The following is an 11352-nucleotide window of genomic DNA, read 5'->3' on the forward strand; positions in this document are numbered from 1 at the left end:
GCCATAAATCTATATTTGAAGCACATTTTTCTTTCCTGAGCTTCACACATGCATATAACAGAAAAGTCTAAACTTAACATGTCATAATTTTCCATTCCCAGTCTGCTCCTCTTACAATATTTTCTAATGAATGATCACATTGTTAGGCAAACTCTCCAAGAAAGAAAATTGGAAATCATCCATTCCTCTTAAACCTCAAATTCACTAAAGTTTTTTGATTTCCTTTGAGTCAAAATTATGCCATAAATTTTAGTATTGCTCATATCAGTTCTATAGGTAAAAGGAACAAATATATTCGATGGATACTTCAAATTCTGAATGTAGAGCTTTTACTGATGCTTTATAATTCATAAGAAAATTTATATTAAAATTAATTCAATATTATGACAGAAATTAATGTAAACTGTGGAAACATAGAAACACAATGATTTCATTGAAGGCAAGAACAAAGGCAAAAGCATTAAATATTTAGTTATTAGGTGAGAGAAGTTAAATAAAATTCTTGAGGGCCAGGAGAGAAGGCCCTTGAATTGAATGCCTATGTCCAAGACTGACTAATAAAATTCTTGAGGGCCAGGAGAGAAGGCCCTTGAATTGAATGCCTATGTCCAAGACTGATGATAATAGTCAACTCTGAATTGTAGAATTAGAAATGACTTTTCTTTTTATCTGTGGTTATTTCTGTATTTTTCCAAATTTTCATATTGTTTTATAATAAGAAAAAATAGATCCCAAATGTTTTTAATTTGTTTTTATTCTGATTATAAAATTGTATATATGTGAAAACAACATCATATTATAAAGAGGAAAATAATTCAACCATAAACCCTATTTCTGTATTTTTCCAAATTTTCATATTGTTTTATAATAAGAAAAAATAGATCCCAAATGATTTTAATTTGTTTTTATTCTGATTATAAAATTGTATATATGTGAAAACAACATCATATTATAAAGAGGAAAATAATTCAACCATAAACCCGTCTCTTTAAAATAATTACTCTAAAGATTTACTATATTTTCTCCTGCTATTTTTCTTGATGTATTTTTAATAGGTAAGACCTTAATATATTCCCTTTTACTCCCTTTTTAGTTCTGTTTGTTTGTTCTTATAATTATTTGTATCAATACTGCCCTATTATATGATTAAGATATATAAAACTTTGTGTCCAAGATCCAAACTCATTTTTCTTGAGAGTATGGAAAGGTAGCATAAACCATGATTGTTAATTGATATTTCAAAAATTATATGAAAATAAGTAGGCTTCTGCACAAGGCAAATAAATAGACCAGAGGTGAAGGGGAGCATTAAGGATAGAAGTTTTTTATCTCGTGGGAGGAAAAAAATTCTGCCAATTTAATGAAGAAGATCCTACCAGTATTTCAAATTTATTTCTTTTGTACTCACCCAACATTGAACTCACTAGTCATGATATAGTAATCCAGAAGGCCAGAAGACACTCACTTGAAAATAGATTGATAGAAAGTAAAAGTTAATTTTTATTAATAATATTGCTACAAAGTAGTGCTATGTAACATAATTGTAATTTACATCTGTTTTAGGTCCGATAATTGAGTTTTTTATGACTGGCTTTTGGTATTCCCTTACCACACAGCAAGGTTCAGAGTCAATATTGCAGTAATTATATATGTATTCCCAGGAATTGCATTCAAGCTTGCAAGCACCACGAACAAGGCGACATTCTCTTTTTTTCTCTGCAACTTCTCTTGTTTTTTGCTGTGGAACTAAGAAACAGTAGCTATGATTATAAATCCAGGTTTAAGCTCCTTAGATAGATAGATAGATAGATAGATAGATACATAGATAAAGTTCTTTAAAGTATAGAGTTAAGCCACTTTGTTTATAAAATCATGACCAGGGAACTCTATTGAAGATATTTATTGAACATACATTCTTTGCCACTAGCTTTTTCTATTTTTATTTTTACTTTTTGGTAAATAGAACATTCTTAAATATTTAATTTGTGTATGCTCCCTAAAAAGTAAAGAGAAAAGGACATGGGAAAAATATTCTACATGTTTTTTGTTCTAAATAACCATTCACATCCACCTCCACTCCCCTATTACTGGGCTAGGAGCTTAATTTTTACAACAGCTACAATATCAGTTCAAGAAACTGCATTTTAATAAAGAAGGCAGTAGCAAATATCTAAGGAGTCATAGTCCCATCACACAACCAACAAAATAAATAGGTTTAATTCTACATCTTGTGGAAAATTTTTTCCCATTATTTTCTCACCTGTCGGTACTACTCATTTCTTATTCCATGAAAAAATAGAGAAAATTGCCTTATAAGGAGTTCACATTGAGACTCCTAACAATAATTTTTTTTTTCAGATAAAGCATTTATAAAAACATTTTGCCCTTTACATTATTTCCATATTAACAAATATTACCTGCTGGACCACAAGACACAGCGAAGACAAAGGTCAGAAAAAACCAAAATATCTTCATTGCTGATGTAGTTACTTGAATGAAGTTGGGACAGAGCTCAAAATGTCTGAGAGTTGTGCTATTCTTCGGTGAAAGAAAGATAGACTCTTGTTTTTATAGCCTTCTTAGAGTGATTACAATACTGATTAATGCTGTCTTTCCAGATTGGGCACATATTTATGTAAATATTGCAAAATAGCAAGCAAGTATAATAGAAGTTACTTCTGTTATGACCTCAATGTGCCAAACATGAACTCATTTTCACTTGTATAAACAAATAATGAAGTTAAAGTATTCTTGGTTAATAATTTATCAAAAGCACATAATCAATATTATTTACATTTTCAGCCACATGGTTTTTTGAGCATTTATTATGTGTTAGGAACTACTCTAAGTAATTTATATGGATTATCTAGTTTAATTCTTATGACAAATTTTATAACATAGGAACTCTTTTTTTTTCAATTTTATTTATATTTCTTTTCGTGGGGTACAATGACTTGTTTCAATACGTGCATATACCACACAATGAATCACTGAGTGTAAATAGCATAATTTTGTACCCATTAGTTTCCAGCATTTCTCCTTCCTCCCCACACTCCTTCCAGTCTCTGGTAAATATTATTCTACTGTCTACTTCCATGAGAATCACTATTTCCTTTTTTTTAGATTCCACATAGGAGTGAGATCATGCAGTATTTGTCTTTCTATGCCTGACTCCCTTGACTTAATATGATGGTTTCTAGTTCTATTCATCTTGCTGGAAATGATAGGCTATCATTTCTTTTTAAAGCTCAATAGTATTGCATTGTATATATATACCACAACTTTTTATCCGTTCATATATTGATGGACATTTAGGTTGATTCTATCTGTTGGCTATTGTGAATAGCATTGCAACAAACATGGGAGTGCAGGTGTCTTTTTGACATATTGATTTCATTTTCTTTGGGAATACACCCGGTAGTGGGATAGCTGGATCACATGGTACATCTGTTTTCAGTTCTCTGAGGAACCTCCAAATGTTTTTCTACAATGGCTGTACCAATTTACATTCTCACCAACAATGTAGGAGGGTTCCATTTTCTCTGCATCCTTGCCAGCATTTGCTGTTTTCTGTCTTGTTGATAACAGCCATTTTAACTGGGGTGAAATGATATCTCATTGCAGTTTTAATTTGTATTTCCCTGATGATTTTAGCATTTTTTTCATGTGATTGTTGGATATTTATATGTTGTCATTTGAGAAATGTCTATTCAGGTAATTTACCTATTTTTTAATTGTATTATTAATTAGTTAATTAATTAATTGTTTTTTGTTGTTGAGTTGAGTTCCTTATATATTCTGGATATTAGCTCCTTGTCCTATGTGTAGTTTGTAAACAATTTCTCTGATTCTGTAAGTGTCTCTTCACTTTGTTTAAAGTGTCCTTTGTTGTGCAGAAGCTTTTTAGTTTGATGTAGTCACATTTGTGTATTTTTGCTTTAATTGCCTGTGGCTTTGTGGTCTTGTTCAAAAAAGTGCTTCCCACTCCCATTTCTTGTAGTGTTTCCCCTATGTTTTCCTCTAGTAGTTTCATTGCTTTGAGTTTTAAATTTATGTCCTAAATCCATTTTGAGTTGATTTTTGAGTATGATAAGAGATAGAAGTCTAGTTTCAATCTTCTGCATGTGGATATCCAGTTTTCCCAGCACCATTTATGAAAGAGACTGTCCTTTCCCCTCTGTACATTCTTGGTACCCTTAGTACCTTTTTCTGAAAATAAGTTGGCTAAAAAAGGGTGATTTTGTTTCTGGGCTCTCTATTCTGTTCCATTGGTCTATTTGTCTATTTTTATGCCAGTACCATGCTGTTTTGGGTACTATAGCTTCAGAGTATATTTTGAAGTCAGAAAGTGTGATGCCTCCAACATTGTTCTTTTCATTCAGATTACTTTGGCTATACAAGTTTTTTTTTTTTGTGATTCCATACAAATTTTAAGACCATTTTTTTTCTATTTTTGTGAAGAATGCCATTAGTGTGATGCCTCCAACATTGTTCTTTTCATTCAGATTACTTTGGCTATACAAGTTTTTTTTTTTGTGATTCCATACAAATTTTAAGACCATTTTTTTCTATTTTTGTGAAGAATGCCATTAGTATTTTTTTTTTCCTTTTTGTTTTTTTTACTGACCGGTAACGGGATCGCAACCCTCGGTGTTGCGCCCGCACCACGCTCAGCCAGTGTGCGGGAACCGGTCTCCACATGGGATCTGAACCCTCGGCGGGAGGGCCGCCATGCTCCCAAGTGGCGCACTCTCCAGTGTGCCACTGGGCCGGCCCGTGCCATTAGTATTTTTAGAGGGATTGCATTGAACATGTAGATTGCTTTGGGTAATATTAACATTTTGATGATGTTAATTCTTCTAACTCATAAACATGGGATATCTATCCATTTATTTGTGTCCTCTCCAATTTTTTCAGCAATGTGTCTTATAGTTTTTATTGTAGAGGTCTTTTACTTCCTTCACTCAATTTACTCCTAGGTATTTCTTTTTTCTTTTGGTTGCTATTGTGAATGGGATTGCTTTCTTGTTGTTGTTTCCTTCAGCTATTTCATTATTGATGTATAGGAAGGCTACTGATTTTTGTGTGTTGATTTTATATCCTGCCACTATACTGAATCCATTTATTAGTTGTAGTAATTTTTTGGTGGAGTCTTCAGGGTTTTCTTTATATAGGATCATGCCATCTGCAAATAGGGATAGTTTAACTTTCTCCTTTCCAATTTGTATGCCCTTTATTGCTTTCACTTGCCTTATTGCACTGGCTAGAACTTCTAGTACTGTGCTGACTAAGAGTGGAGAAAGTGAGCATACTTGTTTTGTTCCAGATCTCAGAGGAAAAGCCTCCAATTTTTGCCCACTCAGTATGATATTTGCTGTGGATTTGTCACGTATGGGACATTCCTTCTGTACCTAGTTTGTCAAGTGTTTTTATTATGAAAAGGTGTTGGATTTTATCAAATGCTATCTCTGCATCTATTGAAGTCATTGTATTTTTTTCCCTTTATTCTCTTGATATGATGTATAATGTTTATTGGTTTGCATATGTTGAACTATCCTTGTATCTGTGAGATAATTCCCATTTGACTGATCATGGTGAATGATCTTTTTAATGAGTTGCTTGATTCTGTTTGCTAGTATTTTGTTGAGGATCTTTGCATCTTTGTGCATTAAGGATATTAGTCTGTACCTGTCCTTTTTTTTTTGTATGTTTTTCTAGTTTTGGTATAAGGTTAATGTCCTCACAGAACGAGTTTGGAAGTATTCCTTCCTCTTCAGTGTTTTGGAAATTGTCTGAAATGAATTGGTATTAGTACTTCCTTAAATGTTTGGTAAAATCCAGCAGTGAAGCTATCTGGTCCTGGGGTTCTTTTCATTGGGAGACTTTTTATTACTGCTTCAAACTCATTACTCATTCTTTGTCTGTTTATGTTTTCTAGTTCTTCATGACTCAACCTTGGTAAGTTATATGTTTCCAGGAATTTATACATTTCTTCTAAGTTTTCCAGTTTGTTCACATGTAGTTGTTTGTAGTAGTCTCTTATGATCCTTTGTATCTCTGTGGTATCATTTGTAATGTCTCTTTTTCATTTCTGATTTTATTTATTTGAGTTTTCTCTCTTTTTTTCTTTGTTAGTTTAGCTAAATGTTTATCAATTTTTTAAAATTGCTTTCAAAATCCAGCTCTTTGTTTTATCAATTTTCTTGCTTTTTTTTTTTTATCTCTAATTCATTTATTTCTGTTCTGATCTTTATTTCTCTCCTTCTACTGATTTTGGGCTTAGTTTGTTCTTGTTTTTCCAGATCCATGAGGTATAATTTTAGGGTGTTCATTTGAAGCCTTTCTTATTTTTTAATGTAGGCATTTACTGCTGTAAACTTCCCTCTTAGAACTGCTTTTGCTATATCCCGTTCTGTTACATTATGTTTTCATTTTCATTTGTCTCCAAGAATTTTTTAATTTAATTTTTATTTCTTCTTTGACCCATTCATTGTTTAAGATCATGTTGTTTAACATCCACATATTCGTATGGTTTCTAGTTTTCCTTTTGTTGTTGATTTCTAGTTTTATTCCTTTGTGGTTAGACAAGATAGTTGATATGATTTCAAGTTTTATAAAATTTGTTAAGACTTGTTTTGTGACCTAACATATGGTCTACTTGAGAGAATGTTTCATATGTTGATGAGAAGAATGTGTATTTTGCAGCTGTTGGATGAAATGTTCTGTATATGCCCATTAGGTCTATTCAGTCTGTAATAGAGATTAATTCTGATGTTTCCTGGTGAATTCTCTGAGTGGATGATCTGTCCTTTGCTGACAGTGAGGTGTTAAATTCCCCAACTATTATAGTATTGGATTCTTTTTTTCTCATTAGGTATAATAGTAATTCCTTTATATAACTGAGTGCTCTGGAGTTGGGTGCATATATATTTAGAATTGTTGTAGGCTTTAGTTGAAATGATCTCTTTACCATTATATAAAGGCCTTATCTTTTTTACTTTCCTTGGCTTGAAGTCTATTTTATCTAAATATAGCTACCTTTGCACATTTTTGGTTTCTATTTACATGAAACATCTTTTTCCGAAAGGCCTTATCTTTTTTACTTTCCTTGGCTTGAAGTCTATTTTATCTAAATATAGCTACCTCTGCACATTTTTGGTTTCTATTTACATGAAACATCTTTTTCCATCCCTTCACACAGTTGGCGTGTGTATTCATAGATGAAGTGAGTTTCTCATAGGCAGTATATTATTGGTTCTTCTTTTATAATCCAGTGAACCACTCTGTGTCTTTCAATTGGGGCATTTATATTTTGAGTTATTGTTGATATATAGAGACTTGCTACTGCCATTTTGTTACTTGTTTTCTTGTTGTTTTGTTAATTCTTTTTTAAAAAAATCTTACTGTCTTCTTTGTGATTGAGTGGTTTTCTCTAGCAGTGTATTTTGATTTATTCCTATTTATTTTTAGTATGTCTTTTATAAGCTTTAGGGTTATGGTTACCATGAGGTTTACAAAAAACATGTTGCAGTTATTACAGATAATGTTAGAATAATAACAATTTAATATATAAGAAAAAAAGAGAACCAAACCCAACTCTGCACTTTGACATCATCCTCCCCAACCCCACAATTTGGCATTTTGCTGTTTCAAGTTACATCTTCTAATATTGCCTATATCTCAGTGAAACAAAAGAATGAGGTTAAGCAGAAGTCAACATAGCAGGCAGGGCACAAAATGGCATTGGTTTTGTTCACCCTTTTACATTCCTTGAAGGCCAGATTGGAAGACCAGCCATATTTAGAATTTGGATCAAACAGATAATATGTGAAAAATGATTTATGAGTAATTGACACATGAACATAAACAATTTGGCCCACGTTCATAAACTTAGAGGTAGGTGTAAAAGTCCAAAAAGATAAATTCTAATGACTTAATGATTTGTGTTCTAACTCCCTCTGTCATTGGGGAAAACAAGTTGTAAGGTTATTCTATAATCCAAGTTTTTGAAGTGGTAACCTAGACCTCCTGTTACTTCTATGGTTCATTCCTCACTCAAAAGGTGTCTATATACTTACATAAAAATGGAAAATCTGTTTTCTCATTATTCTCTCCGTATAAAGCAACACATGACCTTTAAACTGTTGGAGATTTAATAAGGCTAATTGTATATAAGCAGAACAAAATCATGAGTATGAAAAATATAAAAGAAAATTAAAAAGTTAGGCATTATCATAGTGATGTCATAGATAAGAAGATGACCTAGGATAAAAGGACTCATTTGTGCTTTAGTGTAGCCATATCCATTTTGTCTGCCTAAAATAAGCCACTCCCCTTAAGTTGTTTGTTTTAGTCTGTTTCTGTTGCTATAACAAAGTACCTGGAACTGGGTACTCTGAAAGAAAATGAAATACAGTTTTGGAGGCCAGGAAATCCAAAGTCTGGAGAACACACTTGGTGAGGTGACTCTACAGTAATGTAGGGTGCCACATGGTGAGAATGACAAAACAGAGGGACACTAACCTTCTCATTTCCTCTTTTTAAAGCCACCAGAATCACTCCCACTATTCCAAGAATGGATCAATCCATTCAAGAGGGTACAGTCCTCACAGTCCAATCACCTCTCCAAGGCCCACCTTTCAATAACCATAACAGGATTCTCTACCCTCTTAACAATGTCATGGTGGGGACCAAGCCTCCAACACATTAAACTTTGGGAGGATACAATTCATTCCATAATATATGATGAGAGATAATATAAAAGAAAGCTACGGTGAAGTAGCCAGAGCCCATTACAGTTTTACTTTTTTATAGGGTGATTTAAAAATACTAATCTGAAACTATCTCTAGTAACCATTGCTTAGTAGGCACGTAAGTATTGATTATCCCTTGTGGTACATTTTCTTATTATTTGCCTCCTCTTCTTTCTTACATCTAACTGAATTTTAAAGTTATGGATTATAAATTCACAATGGTAACTAAATACTTATTTCACATGTTTTGCAAAAGACCTACTTCTGTGTATCAATTCAAATTTTACTTAGAAAACTCATTTCCTCATAGAATTCATTATTTAAACCTCACCCAACCTAATCTTTCCTTTTCTTCAGAAGGATTTTGGCTCTCTCTCCTCTCTCTCTCTCTCTCTCTCTCTCTCTCTCTCTGTGTGTGTGTGTGTGTGTATGATATGTGATATTTAGGTCTCATTTCAAGCATTGCGACTATGTTACTTCTTTCAAGTTGCTGTTTTTTATTTCTTAACCAAGAACCACATAGTTGATTGTTTTCTTGTTATTCTGGTCTTTGCACTCACAAGTCATCTTATCAAAGATGATTTTGAAGTAGTTTTGTGTGTGTATGTGTGTGTGATTATTCTGACAATGATAGTAAGCCTTGCTTCTTTCAACTTTTCTTTCTTTGTTTTCCTCATTTGTCTTTATTTGAAATCAGCTTGGCTCATTATTGGCTTGTTTGCTTTATTATTTATTAATATTTTTGTATAATTATTATTACTACTTCTACTACTTCTACTACTACTACTACTACTACTTCTACTACTACTACTACTACTACTACTACTACTACTACTACTACTTCTACTACTACTTCTACTATTATTAACTGTTGCACCTCACTAGAATGTAAACTCCATGAGAACAAGGATTTTGACCATTTTTCAATGGAGCCTAGAATTGAATAGGCATTTGGCACATACTTACTGAATGGGAATTGAAATAAAGTTATGGTAATAGTTGTAGTATCCACCACTTACCTGTCTAGGAAATTTTAGAAAATGGCATTTCAGAGAAAGTGAACATACTTAATTCCATTTCTAATTCTAAGGGATCAGAGATTAAGTCAAAAGAAGTTTTTTATTTCTTTCCCTCTTTCAGCATATGGAAGATGATGAAGGGGAACTAATGTCCAGCCTTCCAAAGCTTAACAAAGTAATTGTGATTTACCACTTAAAATATGGCTTGTATGTGGGAGAATGACAAGACCAATGTCCTAAAAGAGTATAAAAACTGTACACATACGATACTCTTTATAACCCCACTCTCTTTCTTATATTTTTTATATTTAGCACAAGGCTTGGTTCTTACTGGATTCCCAAGAGGTAATAGTAAATAAACAGCTATTGAACATTTACTGAATACTGTTTACTGGCTTACTGCTTTACATTTGTCATCTCCATTAAACATAGCAACAACCTTATGAAGCAGGTACTAGTTTTACAGTCATCATTACACAACTGGGTAAATGGGACTTAGAGGCATTCATTGAATAACTTGTTCAAAGTAATTGTATTAGTAACTACCATTGCTGACATTAGACCCCAAAGCAGTCTGATTTTTGAACACATGTTCTTATCTAGCACACTACGACCGATAAATTTGTGCACAAACAAATTTTTGAAAGGCAGTAATGAATTTCTCTAATTTCTTTATATACCTGTATATAGCCTAGCACTTAACTATTTAAGCTTTTGTAAATGACAGATGACTGATGGACTCTAAAAATAATAGGTGAATTCATGTCTACAAACAGTTCAGGGATTAATAAAATCAGTGGTTCTCTAAAATTGATAATTTTTAGAATCAGTTGGGATAATTAAAAAAATACACATCCTGAGCAACATTCCTTAATGGTCTCATTATCTTATTCAGGGGTGTTGTCCAGAAAATTGTATTTTAATATAAATACCCTCCCTCCAGATGTTTCTAATTTTTACTTAGGCTTGATACCACTGATTTAGTTACTCCCTCTACTTTTGCTGGGCGTGAACTCATCTACGTCATTTCTTCCACTTAAGTCTCATCACTTCCCTTGCTCTAACTGAGTGATGACTGGAACGCAGAATGAAGCATCGTCTTCTCCCCACCAGTCCCAAGAGAATGTGAGTACCTTTGCATGTGTCTATTCAAGCCCTCTATTAAGGTGGTATAATTATGGACAGAACGAACCACGTGAGGATCCACTTTACTGCTTTCTTGCCGGGTCCGCTGCCAGCAGCTGATCCGTACAGCCCTAGCCTTGTTCCTTCTGGTTAGGGAGCGAACGGCATGGATTACTCTTTCCCTCATGTCCCCTTTGGGAGGAGACGGGGGAAGAGAGCCGTGAAGAGAGGTGAGCACACCGCCGGCCCCCCAAATAGCCCAGGTAAAAGGACATTCAGACGTGGCGGGGGTTCTGTCTGGCAGTTCCATTTATTACCACACAAGCACTGGCTTTTATAGGCAGATAGGGAGGGGAGGTTTTAATATTCAGCTTAAAGGTCAAGGGCTTGTATCCTCTCTCAATGCCTAACTTCACATAATCCTATCAACTTAAAGGTCAAAGGCATGCATCCTG

General features: G+C 33.5%; 1 long non-coding RNA gene across 1 annotated transcript; it reads right to left on the minus strand.

Annotated features, from left to right (window-relative positions):
- Positions 1-1472: 1472 nt before the first annotated feature.
- LOC103598500 lies at positions 1473-2487 on the minus strand. The gene is made up of 2 exons (XR_551207.1): positions 2418-2487; positions 1473-1746 (listed from the first exon to the last, which is right to left on the minus strand). It is a non-coding gene; the product is annotated as an uncharacterized LOC103598500 (long non-coding RNA).
- Between the last annotated feature and the right edge of the window lie 8865 nt (positions 2488-11352).

This window comes from Galeopterus variegatus, unplaced genomic scaffold, assembly GCF_000696425.1.
Source record: "Galeopterus variegatus unplaced genomic scaffold, G_variegatus-3.0.2 Scaffold2642, whole genome shotgun sequence".
NCBI classification, from domain to species: Eukaryota; Metazoa; Chordata; class Mammalia; order Dermoptera; family Cynocephalidae; genus Galeopterus; species Galeopterus variegatus.